The 22,500-nt window shown below is 45.1% G+C and overlaps 1 protein-coding gene across 9 annotated transcripts in view; it reads right to left on the bottom strand.

Annotated features, from left to right (window-relative positions):
- Positions 1-22,500, bottom strand: part of camta1b (calmodulin binding transcription activator 1b) — a 252,264-nt gene that overhangs the window by 130,469 nt on the left and 99,295 nt on the right. The window lies entirely within an intron of this gene.

Genomic DNA, 22,500 nt, shown 5'->3' with positions numbered 1-22,500 from the left:
GAACGCTTCGGGGAGCATAACCTTGGATTGATACAACAGCAATCAGGCCCCACTGGATACGTTTTTTCATTCTCTCTCCAAGTCTTTTTTTCCTCTCTCTAGTTTTTGTTCCTCTCTCTCTCTCTCATGCGCTCTCTGTTCTCTCTCTCTCATTAGTGGACAGAGTAAAAAATGTAGGGGCTTCCAGCTGCCCTTGACACTTGTGAGCCCATCAAATCAGACTAAACAGAATTATCTTCCGACAGTTGTTTCTGTTCCAACATTTTCTGCTTGACCAGGTTTAACCTCCTCGAGTCTTATCCTGGACAGACTCAGGAGGGATTTTTCATCATCAACAAAGCACCGGAATCATCAAGGATACGAACAGACATGGTCGTTTGTACACACACACACACACACACACTACTGTGGCTCTGCAGTGAGAATGTAGCTAGCAGGCTAATCAGAGAGGGCTAGTGGGTGGTTGCAGGCTGGCCGCTGAGATCTGACAGGCAAGGGCAGGCTGACATGGGGCATCAATGTGGAACACTGGATCATGGGGTGGACGTGTGTGTGTGTGTGTGTGTGTGTGGGCTTGTGCATGTCCGTGTGGTGGGTTGGTGGTATGGTGGATGGGCAGGTGTGTGTGTGTGTGTGTGACTGTGCGTGTGTCTGTGTGTGTGTATGTGTGTGTGTGTGTGTGTGTGTGTGTCAGTGTGGTATGAGTGGGTGGGTGGGTGGATGGACAGGTGTACATGTGCATGTGGGCTAATTTGTTTCCCGACAGAGACAGAGATATATGTGTATGAAAGTTAGCATGCATGGGTGTGTGTGTGCATGTGTGTGTGTATGTATGTGTGTGTGTGTGTGTGCACCTTCTGCACCTGTCCATATCCAGACAGAGATTAAAGAGCTTTGAGAATTTTCCAGATGACCAGGTGATCACTGGCGGCAGCCCATCAGTCATACCTCACTCAGGTGTGTGTGTGTGTGTGTGTGTGTGTGTGTGTGTTCACTTTTGTATGTGCATCAGTACCCACCAGCCACCCAGTGCTCATGCCTCACACATCCGAAGCTGCAGTCATGCTGCATAGCTCCAGCCATCAGTCACTAATCATGCACTGCTGTTGGCCCGAGGATGGATGGGTGTGTGTGTGTGTGGGGGGGGGGCCGTGATGCCAGAGTGGACGCCCACAGCAGCTGCCCCACAACCTGCCCACAGGATGCCTTCTTAAAGCACGTCAAGCTCCTAACACAGGAGTGGACCTTCATATGGACCTCTCCCAGAGGGAAAACAAGTTATCAGATTTGATTGATTGATTGATTGATTGATTTTTGGGCATTTCACCTTTTCATTTGAGGAGAATTAGGAGTGGACAGAGGGGGAGAAATGGGGAGTGGATTTGGTAAATGACCACAAGTCAGACTCGAAGCTGGGTCTCCGTGGAACGCTAGGAGAGACCATCTGTGCTACGGCTCCCCTGAGGTCAACCTATTTCACCATAGCAGACTTACGAAAGTCGAACGGCTTTGGACAACTGTACTGAGAAGTAAAAGGTTCGATTCGCTTTAATGCGATTCACTCGGTTCATCCTGTTCCGCTGGCTCTGTGAGCTTGTTCCGCTGACATTAAACCGGGGGACTCTGTCGACTTGGCAAGTTTGCCAGCCAAGTTCCAGGGGTACAGTGGGTCCATTGTTTCCACGTCTTTTTAGCGGAAAGGCCGCGGCGTGTGTCGTGCCGCAGCGTGTCCACACGCCTCGTCGTCTGGCCGCCACAGCGGACGCGCCCACTGTTTTGTCCTCTTGTTTACTGCAGGGCTGGGGGTTTTCATTATAGCCTTCTGATTGTTTGTTGGGCGCGGACCTCCATGTCCCCCAGCACAGCGACTCACGGAGAGCAAGGCAAACAAGAACAGAGAAGCAGAAAAAAAGCAAAACAAAACAAAGCAAAAAAAAACAAAAAAACAAAGGACGAGCCCAGGGGGGATAGAATAACAGACAGAGGGGCTTTGTCACAGTTCGTCCTTTGCTGTTCTTTGTTTATTGCACCTCCATCTCTTTTTCCATCTTGCTCTCTCCTCATTCACCCCACACCCTACACACACACACATACATACACACACACATACACACCAACCATCTCAATCTCTCTCTGTCTCTCTCTCTCTCTCTCCCACCTCCTCTTTTTCTTTCTTTCATTTTCTTTGTCTTTTTTTCCTTGGCTTTCCTTTTCCTCTCTTCTTCTCCTCCCTCGCTCCTCCTGTCAGTCCCGCTCTTTGGGCTGAGCTCGTGAACCCAGACGCAGCCACCGCTGAGATTAAATGACAAATTCATTTTTTAACATGAAAAGGGGGAGAATAAAGGCCTGGAGTCTGTTGTGCTCCGTCTGAGAGCTCACCACCCCCTCCCCTCCTGCTCATTCTTCTTCTCTCCCCCCGTTACCCAGAGTTCACCTGGAGCGCCACACCTGCGTCTCAGCCCACGCGTTTCCCGACGGCTTGCTTCAAGTTCACAGCAAAGGGAAACAGTTTATGTGTGAAAGTCCTCAAAGTGTTTCTCTCTCTCCTCTCTCTCTCTATTTCTTTCTATGCGTGCATGTGTGTGTGTGTGTGTGAATATATATATATGTGTGTGTGTGTGTGTGTGTGTGTGAGTGTGTATACAGTATATATATATATATATATATATATATATGTATGTATGTGTGTGTGTGTGTGTGTGTGTGTGTGTGTGTGTGTGTGTGCGTGTGAAAGATAGATGCTGTTTGTCTGACTGCACTTTGGGAAAGATGAGATGAGAGGACCACTGAGGAGGAGACAAATACAAAGATCTATCTCTCTCTCTTTTCTTTCTCTCTCTCTCTAACTCAGTTTCGCTCTCTCTATCAATCTACCCTCCCTGAGATGTCTGCCTTTCTCTCAGCCCTCTCTCTCCACGCCAGGGATAACAACATCTCCCTCTCCCTCTCCCTCTTTCCTCATGATTGAGCGTTTGTGCTCCGCACTATGAAATGCAAATGGAGCTTCTTGATGAAATATCCTTTCAAGTATCTCCGTACCACTCAGTAAAGAGGACATCAGATGTCCGTGGGGTCCCTTTGTTTTGTTTTCCAAATGGCCCGGCCCAGGTGAGGTATCCCAAGTCACACTCTTGGTGCTAAAAGGCGTATGGCATCTTAACACCATGACAGGTTTATTTGGAGTTGTAAAACTTTTTTTCTTGTTTGAGGAGTTGCAGTGTAAATCAACACAAACTTCTGTGGGTGGGTGAAACTCTTGGCAAGCACTCCTAACGTTGAAGTCGCACAGTCATTCCAAAACACGGAATCGAAAAAAGGGCTAATTAAATCAGCGTAGGCATAAATTAAACATCACCAAAGAGAGAGGGAGAGGGAGAGAGATAGATGAATGTGTCAGCCAAAGCTAATACTAGCACCAGCAAGATATGTCACATCCTACAACCATTTAGGGGACAACTACTGGTTAGAGGGAGGAGAAAAAGGGGATTAAAGTCTTTCTATTTTCCTTTTCCTTCATATGGACCTCCTTCTGTGACTCTGGTCAAAAGTTGAAATTGGGGCAAGACTTAATTTTGGAGTGGTGTGTACCAGTTGATATACTCTAATAACCATCTAGTAAGCTTTTGATGTCAGATGCAATCTTAGCCCTTAGTCTTTTCAAACAGATGTTGTTTCAGTGCTAAGGTCATGACGTTTACATCAATATAGCTCTATAGCTCACAGAACAACCGCAAAAGTGGAGGCATAATGTCTATGACTGGAAATATATCTGAGATGAATATAATTATCTGGTGATTAAATCACCTCTTCTTTCCTGTCATTCAATGTCCCATTGAGAGTAATAACCTTCCAACGATATTTTTTTCTGTTAAGAAATTGTATTTTTGTTTCTTTCTGTGAAGGCTGGTTGTTTTTATCATGACAGTTCGTTTTGTGCATCCACTAATTCCAGACAACACAAAGCTCTTTAATTGGGAGACTTATGAAAGGGATAAAGGCACCGTTCCATCTGAGTTGATGTGTTTGTTATTCTGCCATTTCCTTTTGAGCGTAGAGTTAGCGCAGTCATGGGGGGTGAAAAAGTCAGAGGGTGAAAAAGTGAGGCAGTCAGCCAAGAGTGTCTCTCGCTCATGAGATCAAGGGTGATGTGCTTCCTGCTGCAACACACGGCTCGAGTCATCCGCAAGGCTTCACTCCACGCGCAATTTTTTTTTCCGGCTCGGTGACAGATTTTTCCCTTCCAGGGGGACTTTCAGGAATTGCATCTTAATGTTCAAATGACACCCCCCATGCAGTGGGATTGCTGAGGTGGATTTCTGGCTCTAATCTGCCCGTAGGGATGTCCAAGCTCTGCAGTTTCATCTGCACGAACACATATTTCCTTTCAGTCCAGTGAAACTGCAAAAGAAGTCATTACTGGCTGCCCTAAAAACAGCACTGAGCCCATTGCGCCAACACATTTCCAACCTCCTCTTTGGGTCTCAAAGGAGATCCAGAGCAGACATCATCTCATTGGCCAAGACAGTTAGTAATTAATATAAGCTGTCTCGCACACTGTAGTCTAACATAATACCAACTAAAACTACATAATCTTTACTGACACACTCGGAAATGAATCTCTGTCAGAAGCGCTCCCTTACGCCTAGTAGCGTCCTTCTTAACTGAATTATCCAGTAGTGCCCTCGGGGTTCTCTGTGACCGCACCAGGCAGGGTTAAGGTGTGAACGGATGAGGGATTGTTTGAGACTGTGTCTCCACATGGTCCTAAGTGAATGCAGGGTAGTATATATAGTATTGAATAGGCATGAAATGGGCTCACTATGAAGAGGTTGTTTCGGGTCAAATCTCTATGGACATTTCTATTCTGGTATGTTTCAGGGTATGTTTTCATGTTTGTTTGTTTGTCTCTCTCACTCTGTCTGAGTGAGAGAGTTTGTCTATAATTGTGTGTTTTATATCATGTGTTTATATCGTGTTTATATCATGTGTTTTATATCATGTGGGGTGTGTGTGTGTGTGTGTGTGTGTGTGTGTGTGTGTGTGTGTGTGTGTGTGTGTTTCTGTTTGTGTATGTGTGTGTGTGTGTGTGTGTGTGTGTTTCTGTATGTGTGTGTGTGTGTGTGTGTGTGTTTTTCTAAAGGATGCTCTAGCATCATCATTTCTGGTTATTAATTGCCAGAATCAGCCTCGATTATAGTGTGGTGATTTGTAACAGACCATTGCTCAAATGAGTGTTTGTGGGTTGGGGGAAAACGAGCCACAGGGACTATATTTGGAGACAAGATAATGGGCAACTACTAATGTTTGACATCCAGTTTGGATAAAGAAAGGTGGCCAGAGGGAATGCGTGGGACAACTCTAATACCGTATGAGGTGGCATCCTCCAAAGACAATTGTGACAGGAATCACCTTGAGACTCTCATCCCCATCTAAGTTTACTCCAGGCCACCTGTTGTCAAGGAGAAATCATAAATTCTCTTAAAAAAAAAGTTAAAAAGTCAAATGGCTCTCAAGTTCCAAAGAGTACAGAGGAAAATTGAGTCATTAATCATGAAGTTAAGAGCTCCTGGTCTATTCTTACGCAGGACCGCACACAAACAAAGACACACACACACACACTCACACACACACACGCACGCATGCACACACTCGCACACACCCACACACATACACACAATGCTGCTGACAACACTGAAGCAGGAGGCGAGAGTGCCTTGAGCCTGTTACTCAGAGAAGATAAATATTCCCCTTAAATGGCATTCGCCACAGCCTGTCACAGTGTGCAGAAACTGGGTGGGCATGGCAGAGCCGTGATCTATCTGATTAGTGGGCCAAGCCTGACAGGCCTTCTGAGCCACGGAGAGAGAGAGAGAGAGAGAGAGAGAGAGCAATGGAAAGAAAGAGGTAGAAGAAAAGAGAAAGAGAGGGGGAAAGAGAGATAGAGAGAGATGGGGTGAACAGGGAGATGCATTTATTTAGAGACAGGCTTGTATTTTCTTGATCCTAAAACAATAAAAACATTTGCGTGTGCTTTTAAAAATACTCGCCATAATTGACTCCATTAAGGGAGTGTGGGAGAAGCAAGGACGCCTGCCTCGGCTGCTACCAAATTGGAACATGGAACGCTACTTTGACTCTGATGACATTGTGAGTTGAAGGATAACTTTAATCTTATAATCTCACAAGACTAACTGAATTTATAGTTAGAATGAGGTGAGATTGAGGCGGCATGCCAAATTTAAGTAACACTTTACTTGGACAGTCTGCCTACAGAGACTTTAGATGGTTTCAAGTTCAGTCTTGAAACCATCTAAAGTCTCTTTTACATTAGCCATAAATTGTTGTTAACAAATTGTCAACAGATAGTTTAGTTATAATCTGAGCATATGTAGCATATATAGATAGTCTAGACAATCCAAGTAAAGTAAAAACTTCTACACTGAAACTAAATAAGAGAACGCTGACAGACTGAGAAACAGTGCAAATGTATGCAGCTCAACACCTGAACGGTGTGCTGGTGAGCCCTGTGTGTTCGCTGCTTAACCCGACCAGAGCCGGTGGCTAGATCCAGCTGTTGCCATCCGTGTACACAGCTGTGTCCAGGGAGCCAAGGCACCTCGGGGTCATGACGCCTGTTTTTTGGTGATTGAATATTAATGCAGAGGACAGGAGGCTTGCGGGGAATGAATAATGAAAGAAAAGGGGGATGATGGCGATGGTGAGATGGAGGACTACGGCTTCTCTCGGCAGCCAAGCGCTTTGGGTTTTTTTTTTTTAAAAACAATGCACAATATGTTGCTTACTGGGGCCATTTGTCGTCAGATGTCTGTTGGCCTAGTTGCAGGCCTTATTGCCTGAAATAGGAACTAAAGCTAAAATTCATCACCAGCGTGACTGCAGGCTGCATACAGTACTTTACCTTCTTTGCGTGACTTTTGTGGCCTTACTGTATACTAAGTCCTTTGGCTGCTCTTTGCTCAGTGTGTTATTGATTAAGTGTTATATGCCTCTATTGGCAACGTGAACTTGCATTTTGAGTTTAGTTAAAGGTAATGGCTAGGGCTGGACTGGCATGTTATAAATATTTCATAAAGTGCAGCAGCATCCATGTTTAGCTTAATACTTTATATACTGCCCTGCACACAATTTAACATTTTGCACTATTTGGAATACAAATGAGAATTTGCACAACAGTCTTTTTTCATAGTTTTTATACTAACATATTTACGTATTATTCTTGTGTACAACCAAACTGCAAATTAGTGATAGTCTAGTCTAGTCTACATAAATATCCTGTTTCTTAGATGTATTTAATCACAGGATAATCTTCAATCATTTGAAAAATCAATAACTTCAATCATTTGAAAAATCAATGATTATTACAGGATATCTGACATTTATTTGAAGATATCCGCATTTTGGTTTTTGTGAAAGGTTGTTGATGTTTTAACACAGCCAGACAATGAATAGCTAGAGCACCATAAGGGGCAATTATCTGAATTTGCCAAAGCATGTCTGGGATTAGAATCATGGCTTGCACCATTAACAGAACAACAACAACAGCATCATCTCCTGGCCTCTCTGCCACAACCATCCTACACTCCTTTCTCTCAGAGGAGGCCTTTCCCTGGGTCTCAACTGGTAGGTAATGGCTGTGTGCTCAGGGCCTGTCTCTCTCTTTCATTCGGTTTTGTGTTTTGGCCTCGTTCCTCCCCTTTATTTCATTTTATTTTATTTTATTTATTTATTTTGAGAGCCGTAAACCTTCTGCAGTGATAAGGAGAGGGCAATATTGTGGAGGAAAGGCGGAAAGGAAGGGGGGGGAGGTAAGGGGAGGGGGCCCGTCGGCTAGGGAGCTGGCACTTAGTGAGATTGTTTTTCCCTTGTCCAAGTGCCAAGGCTGATGCTGTTCCTGATAAAATGAAACTATCATTTGAGGGGATGCTATCAGTTTGAGAGAGAGAGAGCGTGATAGAGAGACAGAGAGCGGCTGAGAGAAAGAGAAAAGGAGAGGGAAGGGGTGGAGAGGGAGAGAGGGGGGAGAAAGAGAGAGGAGGGGAAGAGAGAGAGAAATGGGGACTTTCACACCAGTGGTCAGGGGTGTGTGTGTGTGAGTATGTCTGTGTGTGTGTTTGTATCTATAAATATCAAATGGTTTCTGTCTAATAGTGATACCACAGTAGAGTGCTGGATAGTACAATACCGGATAATAGACAGATATGTCTGTCACCACTGATATCCTTTGCCATCAGAAAATAAGGCTTTTGGTTTGAGATTTTCTGTCCAAACACATGAGGATCTCTACCATTAAAACAGAATTTAGCTCCTCTTCAAATGATCAACATTAATAAAGATGACATATTTCTTCCTTTTATCTGTCTAGCTGCTTATTTGCATTATATAGCAGATCAGGTTTGATTACAGTGAAAGGCTGCTTGTGCTATGTTTTTGCTAGCAGATAGGCTGTGATCTATTCCAATTGGACATATTTTCTTGGCAGAATAGATATCATTGAGAGAAATGCACTTGTCATTTTAGACTGTCAGTCAACACAGCTTAGCTAATTACGGTAGGCTAGCTCTACCATCAATGTTCACCAAGAACCAACAGAGCAAGGACAGGTAACCAGCTAACCTGCACTGACCACATCACAGGGATCCTCCCATCATTTGGATTCAGACTGAAACATCAGAAAGGCCGAGTCGTGCCCGTCAGGGACTCCGAGTCAAGACTCTCGTCTCATCATCTCACGTGTGGACTGCTAAGCTCTCCACTGGCTAGACTGTACCTGCAAGCCCTGTTAAAACAACTGATCAAAAATGCAGCGTGGAGTCTGATCTTCAGTCGGCTAAAACATGACCAATCTTTCTTCATCTCATTTCATTGGCTCTCTGGAGCTGACGACTGAGCGACCATCTGGAACCGAACCGAACCTTTCTCCGACGCACCCCTCGTCAGGGTCCGTTATTCATCTTGTCCACTATGGGAGGCACTATGGGAGGCTTCCGATGGTGCAGCGAAACAGCTTTCATGCATAAACCCCTCATTCAGGGGAGCCTCATCTATGCCGGTGTTACATGGCAACTGGCACCCATGTTAACTGGCTGCCTTGGTGACGTTTCACGAGTGATGTCGTTTCTTTGACAGATGTGGCCACTTGCAGATTTGTCACTTTCTGATGGAAACTGGAGACAAACTAATACAAATATGCATGACATATTTAAATGTCTAAATTGTCTGTAGTAGGCCTACGCTACATGCACTGAACCATGAATATGCCACCAAAAAACGAAATACCTAAATAGCCTAATAATAACTCCATGTGGGTATGGAACCTGCCTCCTAAATGAAACGGTTTACATGAGCCATTCATCTACGTACTTGCACCACGAACCAGCTGACACGTCACAGTGAAATGTACTTCACTTACAATTAAAAGAAGTCAGCTGACATATGTTATTATGATTGTAGCAAATTAACAAGGCTGATCATACATATGGCTACCTACAGTGTTGTCTTGCTACAGCAGTTGCATGTATCATGGTTAAGTTTTCAAACATTTCACTGACTGCTGGTCAGGCTCTCTGTGGCCAACTAGTCCAGTGTTTTTCAACCTTTTTTGTACCACGGCACACTTTTGACACTTAAAATGTCCCACGGCACACTAACATCCTGTGTGAAGAAAAACTAAACATATCATAGCCTAAAATTTCAAATAATACACAGATATGGCCTTATTATGGCTTCTATGCAAGGCCTACTAAATGGCTTGGGCAATGGTAGCATGATAACATGGTAGCCAGTTAACATGATCAGCTATGTTAACTTGTTACAATGATAATAACATTAGCTGACTTCTTTCAATCGTACAATTCAATTTCTATAATTGTCATCAGCTGGTTTGTGGTGCAAGCAGGTAGACGTCTGATTATTAAGCAAACAGTTCAATTTATTTGTGGTTCGATACCCACGTGGAGTTAATTTATGCTATTTAGGTGTTTGTTTTTTGGGTGGCATATTCATGGTCCAGTGCATGTAGTACTACAAACAATTTTGACTTTTAAATATGTCATGCATATTTTTGTTCGTCTCTAGTTTAGTCTATATCAGAAAGTGACAAATCTGCAAGCGGCCACATCTGTCAAAGACTCGTCATCAATCATGAAACGTCATCAACGCAGCCAGTTAACATGGGAACCAGTTGCCATGTAACACCATCCCTCTAACGCCATCATGAAGACTCAGCTCCTTGGTGGATACCTTGATATGTATATGTGAGTATACTCTTTTGATCCCGTGAGGGAAATTTGGTCTCTGCATTTATCCCAATACGTGAATTAGTGAAACATACTCAGCGCACAGTGAACACACAGTGAGGTAAAGCACACACTAAATCCGGCGCAGTGAGCTGCCTGCAACAACAGCGGCGCTCGGGGAGCAGTGAGGGGTTAGGTGCCTTGCTCAAGGGCACTTCAGCCGTGCCTACTGGTCGGAGTCCGAAGCGCTAACCAGTAGGCCACGGCTGCCCCTGCTACACCCAGCTTGGTGTAAACCGCAAACACTTGACCCTTTAAGTGCTTTGTCTGGACTGCTTCCTGTGGTATATTGTATGCTAACACACAGGCTTGTTGCATCTCTGTCATCTGATGTTTCAATAGCCTAGATAAGGGGCACACTGTCATTACACATTCTTGTCTGAATCGTTTATTAGTCAGTATTGGCAGCTCTGTCATTCTCTGCATGATATTTGTGCTTATTTTAAATTACTCTTTAAGTAATTAAAAGTAGGGGAGACCGGGGTTGGTTGTCACAATTTTTACTCATGCATGAATTGCTCATCTTCAAAAACTCTTTCAGCAGTAATTCCTACATGAAATGAAAGCTTGGGGTCTTGGCTTTAAATGTGTATAATTTTTACTTTTAGAATGTATTGTAACAGGGAGCAATTAACCATCAAAGACACTCTGACACAATGTGACAATCAACCCCATCACAGGGTATGGGGTTGGTTGTCCCTATAGAGTTTCAATGGGATTTCAGTGATAAAATGGGATCTTAAAAAATGTGTAACTTTTTAGTTTTTTAAGCTAGAAACTGCAAATAAGTCATCAATGCCCCTTATGTTTAAACAATGGGATTAAAGGAGGCGATCAGTTACTTGAATTGTCTACTGTGTTAAGAAATAAAATGAAATCATTTTCAGTGCTAAAACCTCTTTATTATCATGTAAGTTGCAAACAAAGTTGCAAACACAGTGACCACTGTGTCACAGTGACAACAAACACATGTGACAACCAACCCCATGAGCTATGTGACAACCATCCCCAACTGACCTCTTGACAAAGATGTTAACCTAGCTGCCACATGGCTTTAAATTGATAGCTAAAATATGACTCAAAATAAAGCTACTACCTTTGGCTTTTTAATGAGTGTTTTGTTTTTGAACTACTAATATCCTACAAGCTCTCAATACAAAAACAACACCAACATGAATGCTGTGTGTCTGCTCAGCAAAATTCCTAGTGCAAATGAGTAAGCTATCAAAGGGTAACAGTTTTATATCAAAATTTTACCACAGCATCACCTAGTGTGCCTGGAATAAGCAATGTGACAACCAACCCGTGAGACAACCAGCCCCGGTCTCCCCTAAAAGTGTGTGCATGCATATGTGTGTGTGCAAATGTGTGTGTGCACACACACAAAACTCAACGAAAGGAGTTACTGGAGTCTAGTATTATGTGTTTGACTATCTACGCGGTTCAGCCTGACTTGCAACCACTCGCACCCTGCGACTTGTAGCACCTCGGATTGGGAGGCAGCTGTATAAGGGTGCTAAAACCCATGGGTGCTAGCATCTCTTACTAGCACGTCTGTTAGGGCAACAGGAATGGGGTTTACTTAACATACATACTGTGCAGCTATCGTACCAGCTGCTGGCCTACCCTGTTACTTTCCACAATTATCCTACATGTCAATAACATGACATTTGATTATTCTGGTTTGGAATGATGTTGGCCTCTCTTCTAAGTTTGTATGTAGTCAGTTCAGGTTAAGCTGGAGGTTGAAGATTAAATGCAAACATGACCTGATCTCCGGTGACTAATACTGCTGCAGCTGATAATCATATGCACACTATTAGTGAAAGGGTACAAGATGAATTACATTCTGCAGAACTCATAACAATACACCTTCCATCATTCAGATTTGTATGTGCCCACGTACAGTACACTCAGGAAGCAGGCTGTGACCTGACAAATTGCAGCCTTGAAAATGTCTATTCATGCTTGTTTTTGCCTCATCACTGAATTAATTAGGTTCCCAAAATTCATTTTGAGAATGTATTTTCCTTTCTTTTTTTACTTTGGCTCATAGACTGGTATGTTTTTTTCTCTCATGCAGTAATGCTAATAACACACACAAACACACACAAACACACGCACACACACACACACACACACACACGTGCACACACACGCACACACACACGCACACACACACACACACACACACACACACACACACGTGCACACACACGCACACACACACGCACACACACACACACACACACACACACACACACATATGCATGCACGCATGCCCGCGCGCACACAAAGTGCCATGTGAAGTTGATTGATAGCGACTGCAATTAATAGCTGTCTCTGAAGATTAATTAAATACACAAAAACAGACCAGCAGCAGTTAGCCCTATACAGTTGTCTTTGCAACAAGCTCCTATGAAGCTCCCTATCCGTCCCTGGTGTAGCGGCACAAGCAGCACCAGCAACCACATGCTGGTCAGAAGAGGCAGAGGACAACTGTGCGGCAGTGGAGAAAAAGACTCAGAGAAAGAAGCAGGGGAGGCTTTAAAAGAAAAGAAAGAACGACTCCATCTACTGGGTGCCATTCCAGAGGAGAAGGTCGTCTCCCAGGCAGCAAAGCACCGACGGGGGGGTTCTGGGATATACAGCAGAGGGGTATCTGGCAGTGGCGTACCATCGGGGGCCCAAAGCAGGAACACTCCACTCCCCTTGAACAGCCACAGCCACAGCACTTGCGTCAGGCCCTTCTGCTCTGAGCTCCATCCCCAGTCCCAGCAGAGCGGAGCGGAGAGGAGAGGAGGGGACATGTGGCCTCAGATTCACCCAGAGACTGCTCCAGACGCACAGCCTGGAACACCCCAACACACACACACACACACACACACACACCGTACCACCATCGGCAGCAGCAGTTCCTGGACACGGGGAGAGGCAGGCAGCCATGTTCTGGCGCGAGCTCGAGCCCGGCAGGATATTGGATTTATGTCGTCTTCCCAGGGGCCCCCCCGGGAAGGGCCTGATGGGAATGGGACAGCCAACCTTCAGGACTGCAGGTCTGCAAAGCTAAAGCCCAGACGCTCTGCCAACAACAGGACAGGATGTAGGCAACAAACCCCCACACATGCCGATATACATACACACAAACACACATACTACACTCTCTCTCTCTCTCTCTCTCTCACACACACACACACATGCACACCAACACAGACACACACACATGCACAAAAACACACACACACACACACACACACACACACACACACACACACACACATAAACGGTCCTTAACCCTTAAAGGAGTACCTTCACACCGGTGTGACGGGAATGTTGGGAAATGAACGTTCTAAAGAATATCTGGGTTCATTGAATTCAACATAGAATTTTAGAACCTTCAATTGTTGCGGAACTTAGAATGTTCAAAAACCTACACCTTTAAGGGTTAAATTCCTCCTCCAGAACTGTTAGGTAGGTAGATACGCACATGAGATGTGGGAATCTCTCCCCCAGCCCTTCCGAGCCCATGTGCTTTCTGCACGTCCCAGGCCAGATGTTCTTGCATGCGTACTGATACCTCTGCGCTTGTCGGGTCCCATCACGTCTCCTGCTCCCCCGCCCACCCAACAACACCACCACCTCCACCACCACCCATCACCTTCATCCTGCTTGGCACAGGCACTGAGCTCCACACCACTCCACAATAGTTTGCCCACATCACCTCACATTTATGGCAGGGAAGAGGGTATGTGTGTGTGTGTGTGTGTGTGTGTGTGTGTGTGTGTGTGTGTGTGTGTGTGGTTAACGTGACCTCCGAGAAACGCAGGATCAGATACAAACTGGTGAAGAGGAACATCAGACCAGCAGGAAAGAAAAACAAGACTGTGAGAGGATGGAGGAGGGTGGGGAAAGGAGGTTGGTCTGCGTCAGGATGGCGCGCGCCAACCCTCTCCTGGCAGATAGACGGAGATGTTATAGGATATCAATATGTCCTCTTCCGTCTCAGATCACAATCTGGGAATGTCGTTTCATTTGCCTTTTTGGTCCCTCAAAACCTATTTTGTGAAAGAGTGGAGGTACGTGACATGAATTTATTCATGAATGCATTCTGGGAAGGGAGGGCAGTTTCAGATATTCAGATTTTTAGTCTTTCTTTTTTTTGCTGTGTGCCCATTGATTTATTTCTTCACTCTCCCCATCTCTATTCATACATGAACCCTCTTTCTTTCTTTCTTTCTTTCTTTCTCTTTCCCTCCCTCTCTCCTCATCTTGCTCTCAGTGTGTATCGCTGTCCTCGGCACAGCGGCACAGCTCTATGAATTCATCTCGCTCCTAATCAGAGTGCTGTGACAGGTGTTAATTGAGGTGTGTTTGCCCTGTCGAGAGCATCAGCGGTTGGCTGCATCTGTTTGGCTAAGAGGTCTGGCTGTCAGACGTTTGGCACTGCAGGAACTTTGTGCTGATGTTACAATAAAAAGTCTCTGGATGTGTTTGCGTGTGTGTGTGTGTGTGTGTGTGTGTATGTCTGTGTATGTGTGTTTGTGTGTGTGTGTGTGTGTGTGTGTGTGTGTGCGCGTACTATGTGCCTGTGTATGGATGTCTGAGTGTGTGTGTGTGTGTGTGTGTACATGTGTGTGTGTGTGTGTGTGTGTGTGTGTGTGTATGTGTGTGTGTGTGCGGTTGTGAAGGTCACTGCGAGACACAATGCTTAATTCCAGCCAAGCCACTCCCTGATGGCTCTATGCTTTCCTGAGTCAGGGCCAGCCAGGTGCCTGTGGTCTTTGTGGTGAATACAGGGAGCTGATGGAGAGAGAGCTTGGCCATATGCAGCACTGGGACACACAATGCCCTCTCCTTCACCAATGCTCTCCACAGCTCACTTGGACAAGACTGTTTTGGCAGTGTGGATAGTCCACAAACTGTCCTTGCCATGTACATTTACAGCAATATTTAACAATTCCTGCCAATAACCTCACCCAAAATCTGACCAATTTCAGCTGTATATCTGTATTTGTCATAGTGAACAGACCATAATGGGCATGATGGTCTTTTGGGCCCCCACTGTCGACTTCAATGCAGCGCCGCCACCGTAGATTTCAAGGCACCTCACGTTCAATGGTTTTTCAAGCCCCCAACGTCAAGGCAGCACTACGACCATCGACTTCACGGCACCTAACCCTAACCCTAACCATCCTTGACTAACCCTAGCGCCTCCCAGATAGTGCTGCCTTGACATCGACGGTGGGGTAATGCAGGTGCTGTTGGTTGCTCATGGTGAGAATTCCAAAGGTTGAAGCTCAAAGAGGATTTAAAAGGCTTCTGATGCTTCCTAGTGTACATAGGGGCAAATAAGAATATAAACTATGCTGCTCGACAATAGTGCAGACGTCTGTGCAAATGTATGGATCACTTCGGTCAAGTTGGAATGAAATGGACAGATTCGGAGTAGGCTTATGACTTCACGTCAAGTTAAAACTGAAGATGCACAGTTGGTAAGCTCCAATATCCGAAGGGGGTGATTATAACGGGTGTTTCCCTATTAAACAATGTAGCCAATGTATGATAAGTTAATGTTGGTAAATATGCCACCTTGTGACACTGTAATAAGTGAAAACATGAAGTCATTAATACGTATCAGTGTATTAATCACCACATTTGATACTGTAATGTTAATTTGTAATGTTCTGTGTAACCTACATGTATTTAGAACTATTCCTACTGCCGACATTAAGCAATATACTGTTTCACCCAAAAGTTTTATGCATAAGAAACAGCCAGATTTTGGGATTGCTCCTCCCAAAACACTTAACTCCCTCCATCGCATGTGAATGACAGATTTAAGTGAAGGGGAGCATTTGCACAGCCTGACATAGTTATGCGCTTTTTTTGACTTACGCACCCTAACACACATGGGAGAATTCGCCCCTTATTGCACAGTGCTTCATCATTTTCAGTCTTTATAAAGCATCTGAAATGCACAATGTGAATGTGAAAGAACCAGCCTCCTGTGTGTATTTCCTTCTGTTTTCCCACTGAGCTGCTCCTTGACCCCGGTGTGAGCCAATGTCATGATGTGAAATGTGTTTCACCTCAGCCTGTCAGAGAGTGAGCGAGGCCCTGGGGCCACTCAGGGGCCACGGAGGGCGTCCGACTGGTTAATGTTGCAGGGACAGCTCTCACCTATACTGAAAGGCACTTACCTGCCCCTTTCCTCATTCACGTCAGCCACCCCGACCCACCATTCAGACCACCCGCCGAGTCACCCCATGCAATACAGCCCCCCCAACACCTCCAGGCTGTTCCTCAGTGCAGACGCTGACACCTTGAAGTCCAAAGTTTCGTGGGCTGGGGGATAAGTAGAAAGACTGGAGCCATTTAGACGCAGGGAAAATGAGACAAAACAAAAAATCAGACAAAGCCCGAGAGAAGTTGTGATTAAAGGGTGTCATTGTTTTTCCAGACGCATCGGAGGCATGAGCCCCAGTTGGAACGTGCGGCTTGTTTGAGGAGGCATCTGGAGTGAGCCCCTCACTTCCTTTCGTTTGAGCGGAGTTGAGTCGACTCGAGCGGAGACAAGACGAGAGAGGGGAGCGGTGACAGATGCTCTTTCATGCGTCGCCAGCCTCTACCCCCGAAATCATGCCAGACACCATCTTCATGATGTCACCGTTGCATCACCTCCACAACTTCCTCCCGATTCCCCGACTCCAAATTAAAACCCTGACAATCATTTTCTCGGTGCGTTTCAAAGAACGCCGTCCCTCCCTCCCCCGCCATCAGCCCCTTCCTTTTCTAACATTACACTCTTCAAAAAAGATTGAAAAAGAGGGGAGAGCCAGAAATGGGCTGAAAAATGGTAGCGGAGTGGGAGAGTTAGTATATAAAAATATAAATTGTTGGGTGAAAAGATGAATTTGTGAGCGAGAGGCAGCCCCGGAGCTGTTATAATTCCTGGCCATGTATCACGGTTAGCAAGGCCCCGCTCTCCGCAGTCAGTCCAATCACAAGAGAGCAGGAAAGCGGTACATCAATCTAGCAGTGTGCACCGGCAAAAGAGAGAGAAAAAAAAGCCAACACCATCACACCTTTCCCCTGCAATGGCGGCTCCCTCTACCTCCCTCTTTCCCGTACACTCTAACACACAGGGTGCTCTGTTTGTCACACGCACAAACAGGCAGAGAGCTGAATTAAGTATTAGGGGTTTGGTGCTTGGGATGCTAATTGGTCCTGTGAGGCTGGGCATAGAAATCATGAGTGTACTTAAATAACAATGGAAATTGGTCCTTCATTCTATGCCCTTTTGTAGGCACATGCAAGGGCAGGCCTTGAGTCCTTGAGTGCTGGCTTCAATATTGTTTATTTATTTACCAATTTATTGTAAGTGTATTTATTTATTTGTTTGTTTGTTTGTTTGCTTGGAAATGCCATTTCTACTCACTTCACCCTCCACTTTTCTTTCTAAGCCCCCTAAAAATAAATCTCTCCTGTTGCCTATTCAAACGTACTTTCTTTAAAAATGTCTGTTTTAATTTTGTCGTTGAATCTAAAATGCAGGTTGACTGTCAGTTTCAAAGTGACGGCTCACAAACTTGCACAAATCCCCTTTGATCTAGCCGGGAGGTATTTAAGGTTGACAGCCAAATAGGCCTGGAATGGCAGGTCAAATAGACACACAGCGATTAAAAAAATAGCATGGTGTCAGAAGCAGGGTGAAGACAAATAATTTCCAGATGCCATTTGACACTTGCCCATTAGTGTCACAACAATTGTCGGGACATTTATGGTCACCTGTTGCAATTTGCTGTCCTGAGGCCGTTACCTGCTGCTGTAAAATAATGTTTATGGCGTGACCGTATCAGGGTCCTCAATGGTGAGCTTGCGTTAAACTTTACTGAGGTAGTAATAGTGAATGTGGGGAGTCAGGCTGTAATCAGTGTGAAGGCAGGGCTGAGGAAACCTCCTGTTCGTTTGGGACACTGTGCTTGCTTTTCTTAAGCCAAGGCCAACGTCATTTCCACTGAATCATTCAGCCTCTGCTATATCATGAATTGATGATAAAATATTTTTTTCCCGCTCCATAATGAAGCACAGAGCGTGCTTTGGATTGTAAATGGTAAAGAGGTCAAATAAGTCAAAGAGCTATGCTTGGTATGGTGCAATAGTGGCGCCGTATCATAAAAACATGAGTGTTTGCATTCCTGGGAGGAGACTATAGCTACAGCCGCTGAAGTGATCCGTAAATTCACTGCAAAGTCCTCTTTTGGACAATACAACCTTCAAATAGCATTGTCTAATATGAGCATTTTACCTCGCCTGCGATGATACGAAAGCCTCCCAAAGACTCCACTGTGTTGTTATTCTTCTCACCAGGGAGATAAAGTGGACAGGGGACCAGGAGGGACACATTTGTTTAATCCCCCCCCCCTCACATCCTTTTCCCAATTGCGTGCCTTTTCAGCAATTTTGAACGTTTTTGCCAGTGGCGAGGCACAGAGAGGATGGGAATGACTTATTTAACAGATAGCGTTTCCTCTGCCGTCAGCGAAAAAGGGTCAACATTTCAGAGCAGGAATCGACGCAATGTGGTTTGAAACCTGGGGTCATTTTGGTTAAACTAAGAGCCAGTCAGGGACAGAGTGAAAAACGGAGCCTATCATTACACAGCAGACGGAGACATTTATCTCACAGAGCTCCCTAATGTATGTCTATACTCCATGTCCTAACAGTGGTGTGGGGACGGTAGAGAATGAAGAGGGTTTTTTTTCCCCCCACCAACTGGAGAGATGTGTCTTTATGAGGACGGTTATGAGGACATCATTATATTTAATATGAGGGAAATGAGCAGCGTAGGGAAATGATAATCATTGCTTGAATTTTAGTAAAGTTTCCCATCTCCAGCGTGACCTTAGTTGCCCACTGGAAATGAAGTCGAGCTTCATATGTGATAATTAAACCTGAGTGTCTTTAATTCTCAGGGGTTATTATTTATTTATGTCTACTTATCTATTTGTTGTGATGCATTCTATGGCATTATCCTGACCAAGGAGAACGCAACCTCTGTTCAGGTTCTAATTTAAAACACACCTTTATACAATTTATTTGTGTTTTGCTTGATTGTCTTTTGGTCTTGTGTAGATTTTCTTTTTACTGACCTACTCCAAGCACTGCCACAGAGCCACATGCTGCATTATGTCATTGATTTACTAAACACAACATACTTAGAACAGATGTTGCAAGCCATAACACTTTCATAAAACACTGCAAGGCTCAGCCATAACCATTCCAAGAAATTGTTTTCTGTAATGTTGTCTTTAGGTTCTTTGAGCACCAGGCATTCAATTCACACCCATTATGAAACAATTCTGAACTTGGAAAGAAACTCTGCAATTCCTAAAAGCACCCAAACACAAGCTATTGCGTGTCATTATATCCAAACAGCCAATGTATTGTATAATATTAAGAAATGGTATGCCTTGCACAGTCAATTTCACTCCAGGCAAACCCGTATTGCAAGTCTAACAACCACATCTGCATGGGACAAGTCGCTTCAAAAACCAGAACCGTTAAAACACACACTGTGTTGTCAGTTCTGTAATGGCTGTAATGACATTCACCTCAACTCGTCTCCTCACAGATCTGACTGACTGACTGTTTGAGTTTGTCTCAGGCACATCACAGAGAGCTTTGACAAACGATCTCATTTTCCAGGCCGCGTGTCAAGCCTCCACGGCCTCCGCAACCCTGAGCGCCTAGCAAACAGATGGAGCTCCTCGTGACAGTTCTGAGGTGTCTCTTAGAGAGAAAAGAGAAGAAGAGGAGAAAAAAAAAACAATGACATCCTTCTGACACAAGCTGATATGGAGAAATAGAGAGCAACAAAAAAAAGAAAAAAAGGAAAGAAAGCCAAACGAGCCCCTCAGCCATTTTCTGGAGCATCTAATGCAGGGGGAGCTGAAGCATGGCGGAGACGCTCAGCTGTGAGCATAGGAGAGTTATGGTGAGGATTTGGATTATATTATCGGGCTTTGTTGTTAAGGCCACAAATCCCATCTTGGCACGAGTCCTGCTCCGCGGAGGAGAGAACAGCAACATCATGAGATTTGCTTGTGTGATTCCTCCTGGTTGTGTCACCATATGTGTAACGTAAGAAAGAATTACAACCAAAGCATATGTGATGCCGTCTATATCTGTATATAGCCATGGCCATGGATATAATATGAGTTTGGGTTATGGGGGGACACAATCATGAGTGTGTGTGTGTGTGTGTGTGTGAGAGAGAGAGAGAGAGAGAGAGAGAGAGAGAGAGAGAGAGAGAGAGTAGGTGTTTGGTGAAACTCCACACAATTTTTTTCCCTGTTAATGGAAAAGGCTAAACTTGCCACCCCAACCCCATTTGCAGGCCCCCCCCCCCCTTTCCCCCCAATTTCCTCAAGCGATGTGACAAGCTGGTGAAGCGAATCATATTTCTGAGGTCTCAACTTTCTCTGGCCATGTGCAATAGTGCAAGAGCCTCAGCCCATAACCACGTTTGTCACTGTCAGGCAAAACGGAGACAAGAGGGCACTGCCAGTGGAATTCCAAACAAAAATACCACAGAGTTGTGTTAACATAAACTGCCATATACCTTACACTACGCCAGAGGCTTTGTTTAGCAAGTGCCTGTGAAATAGTAATAAAACATTTAAGAGTGAGTAGGTTTTGATGTAGAGTATGATTTATGTTCATCTATACTCAATCCCCAAACCTGAATGTTTTTCAATTCTTCTGCTTCTCTACAACTTTATTACAAGCAGCTCAAAATGTTGATTTTGAACAGATTTTCATCTGGGGGCCTTTCCTATGACACACTTTCCAAGTAAATGCATACATGTAGCTTTTGTTCCTGACGATGTCTTACAAGAATGTTTACACTGACTTGTAGATTGATCAGCCTTGTCTAAGCTGAACAGGGAATTAAGTTTGATGATATGGATTAGATGCCCTTTTGGCATTGCACCATGAATTGATTTCTTTTTCGTACCACTGATATGATGCAATTTGGTTGGGGAACGACCTCAAGTGAGAGCATGATGCCTGTGGGACAAAAGTTTCCTATCTTAATTCCCCTGCAGTTTTTCTTTTCAATTCTCATCAGACCCTCACAGCATCTGTGGAGCGGTGAAAAGAAAATGCAGAGAGTAAATTCCAGGAGGTTTGGGATGAAGATCCGGATCCCCGAGAGTGTGATCACTGACCACAGAGACTTGGGAAAAGATGTTCCCACTCATCCATGTCTTTGGAGACCCTGCCTATTACCCTTACACTATCTCCGCACATTAGTCTCCCTCGACTGCACCTCACCGTCATTGACCACGACGAGAACGGAGCCTTCGGCTATAGCCAGCCGAGCCGCTCTCCCTGCACCGTTTTATTGTTGCTGAAGTGTCCCAGGAGGCTGGCGGGCGTGCTTGCAGGGGGAGTGATGAGTTAACAGCTGTCCCTTTGCGGGGAGTCCATGCTGCAAGCGAAGGCACTCGAATGAAACTTTTCTCTCCGAGGAAATTTCTAGAAGGGGGCAAAGTTCTGTCACACGAGGACTGCCTGGCGGGTTGCCCATGCAGTGCAAATCTATGCTCACATCGCTGCCGCTGTTCATGTTTGCGGCAGAAAATAAAAATAGTGGCTATTCAAGACTAGCGACGGTGAGAAGCAGCACACCTGGCGACAAATACCTGCCAGTGGTCAAAAACAAGAGCCAACAAATTCCCATTTTAATTCCCTCTTTCATGTGTACCGTGTTTGCTGGAAACAGCACGGGCTGGGGATCCCCCAGGGGTGGACGTCTCCTGGCGTTGATCACGCACAGAGTCGCCCTAGTCATCTGTGATCTGTGGGACGTGTGCCTTTTGCGCGCCGCGCCGAGCAAATATTATCCCGATCCAATCGGCTTTGAAATGTAAACCTCCGCCGGGGTGGGCTCTGGTTGCCAGCTGCAGGAAATCCTCTTGATTTCATTCTCCCCTAGACGGGCGGGCGTGTTTACACACTCGCCCGCATCATGCACACAATACACACCGCCGTCTCTTCAAAGGCACACCTCGTCACCGGCTATTTGGCCCAGCCAGCCAGCGACCCCACGGCCCAGTGGAGTGGCCAATGATCCACCGTGGCGGCGAAGAATGAGAAGAGACAAGCGTGTGGCCTC

Source organism: Alosa sapidissima, chromosome 4 (genome assembly GCF_018492685.1).
Source record: "Alosa sapidissima isolate fAloSap1 chromosome 4, fAloSap1.pri, whole genome shotgun sequence".
NCBI classification, from domain to species: domain Eukaryota; kingdom Metazoa; phylum Chordata; class Actinopteri; order Clupeiformes; family Clupeidae; genus Alosa; species Alosa sapidissima.
Note: the sequence above shows the minus strand (reverse complement) of the source record. Positions and strands in the feature narration are given on the sequence as shown.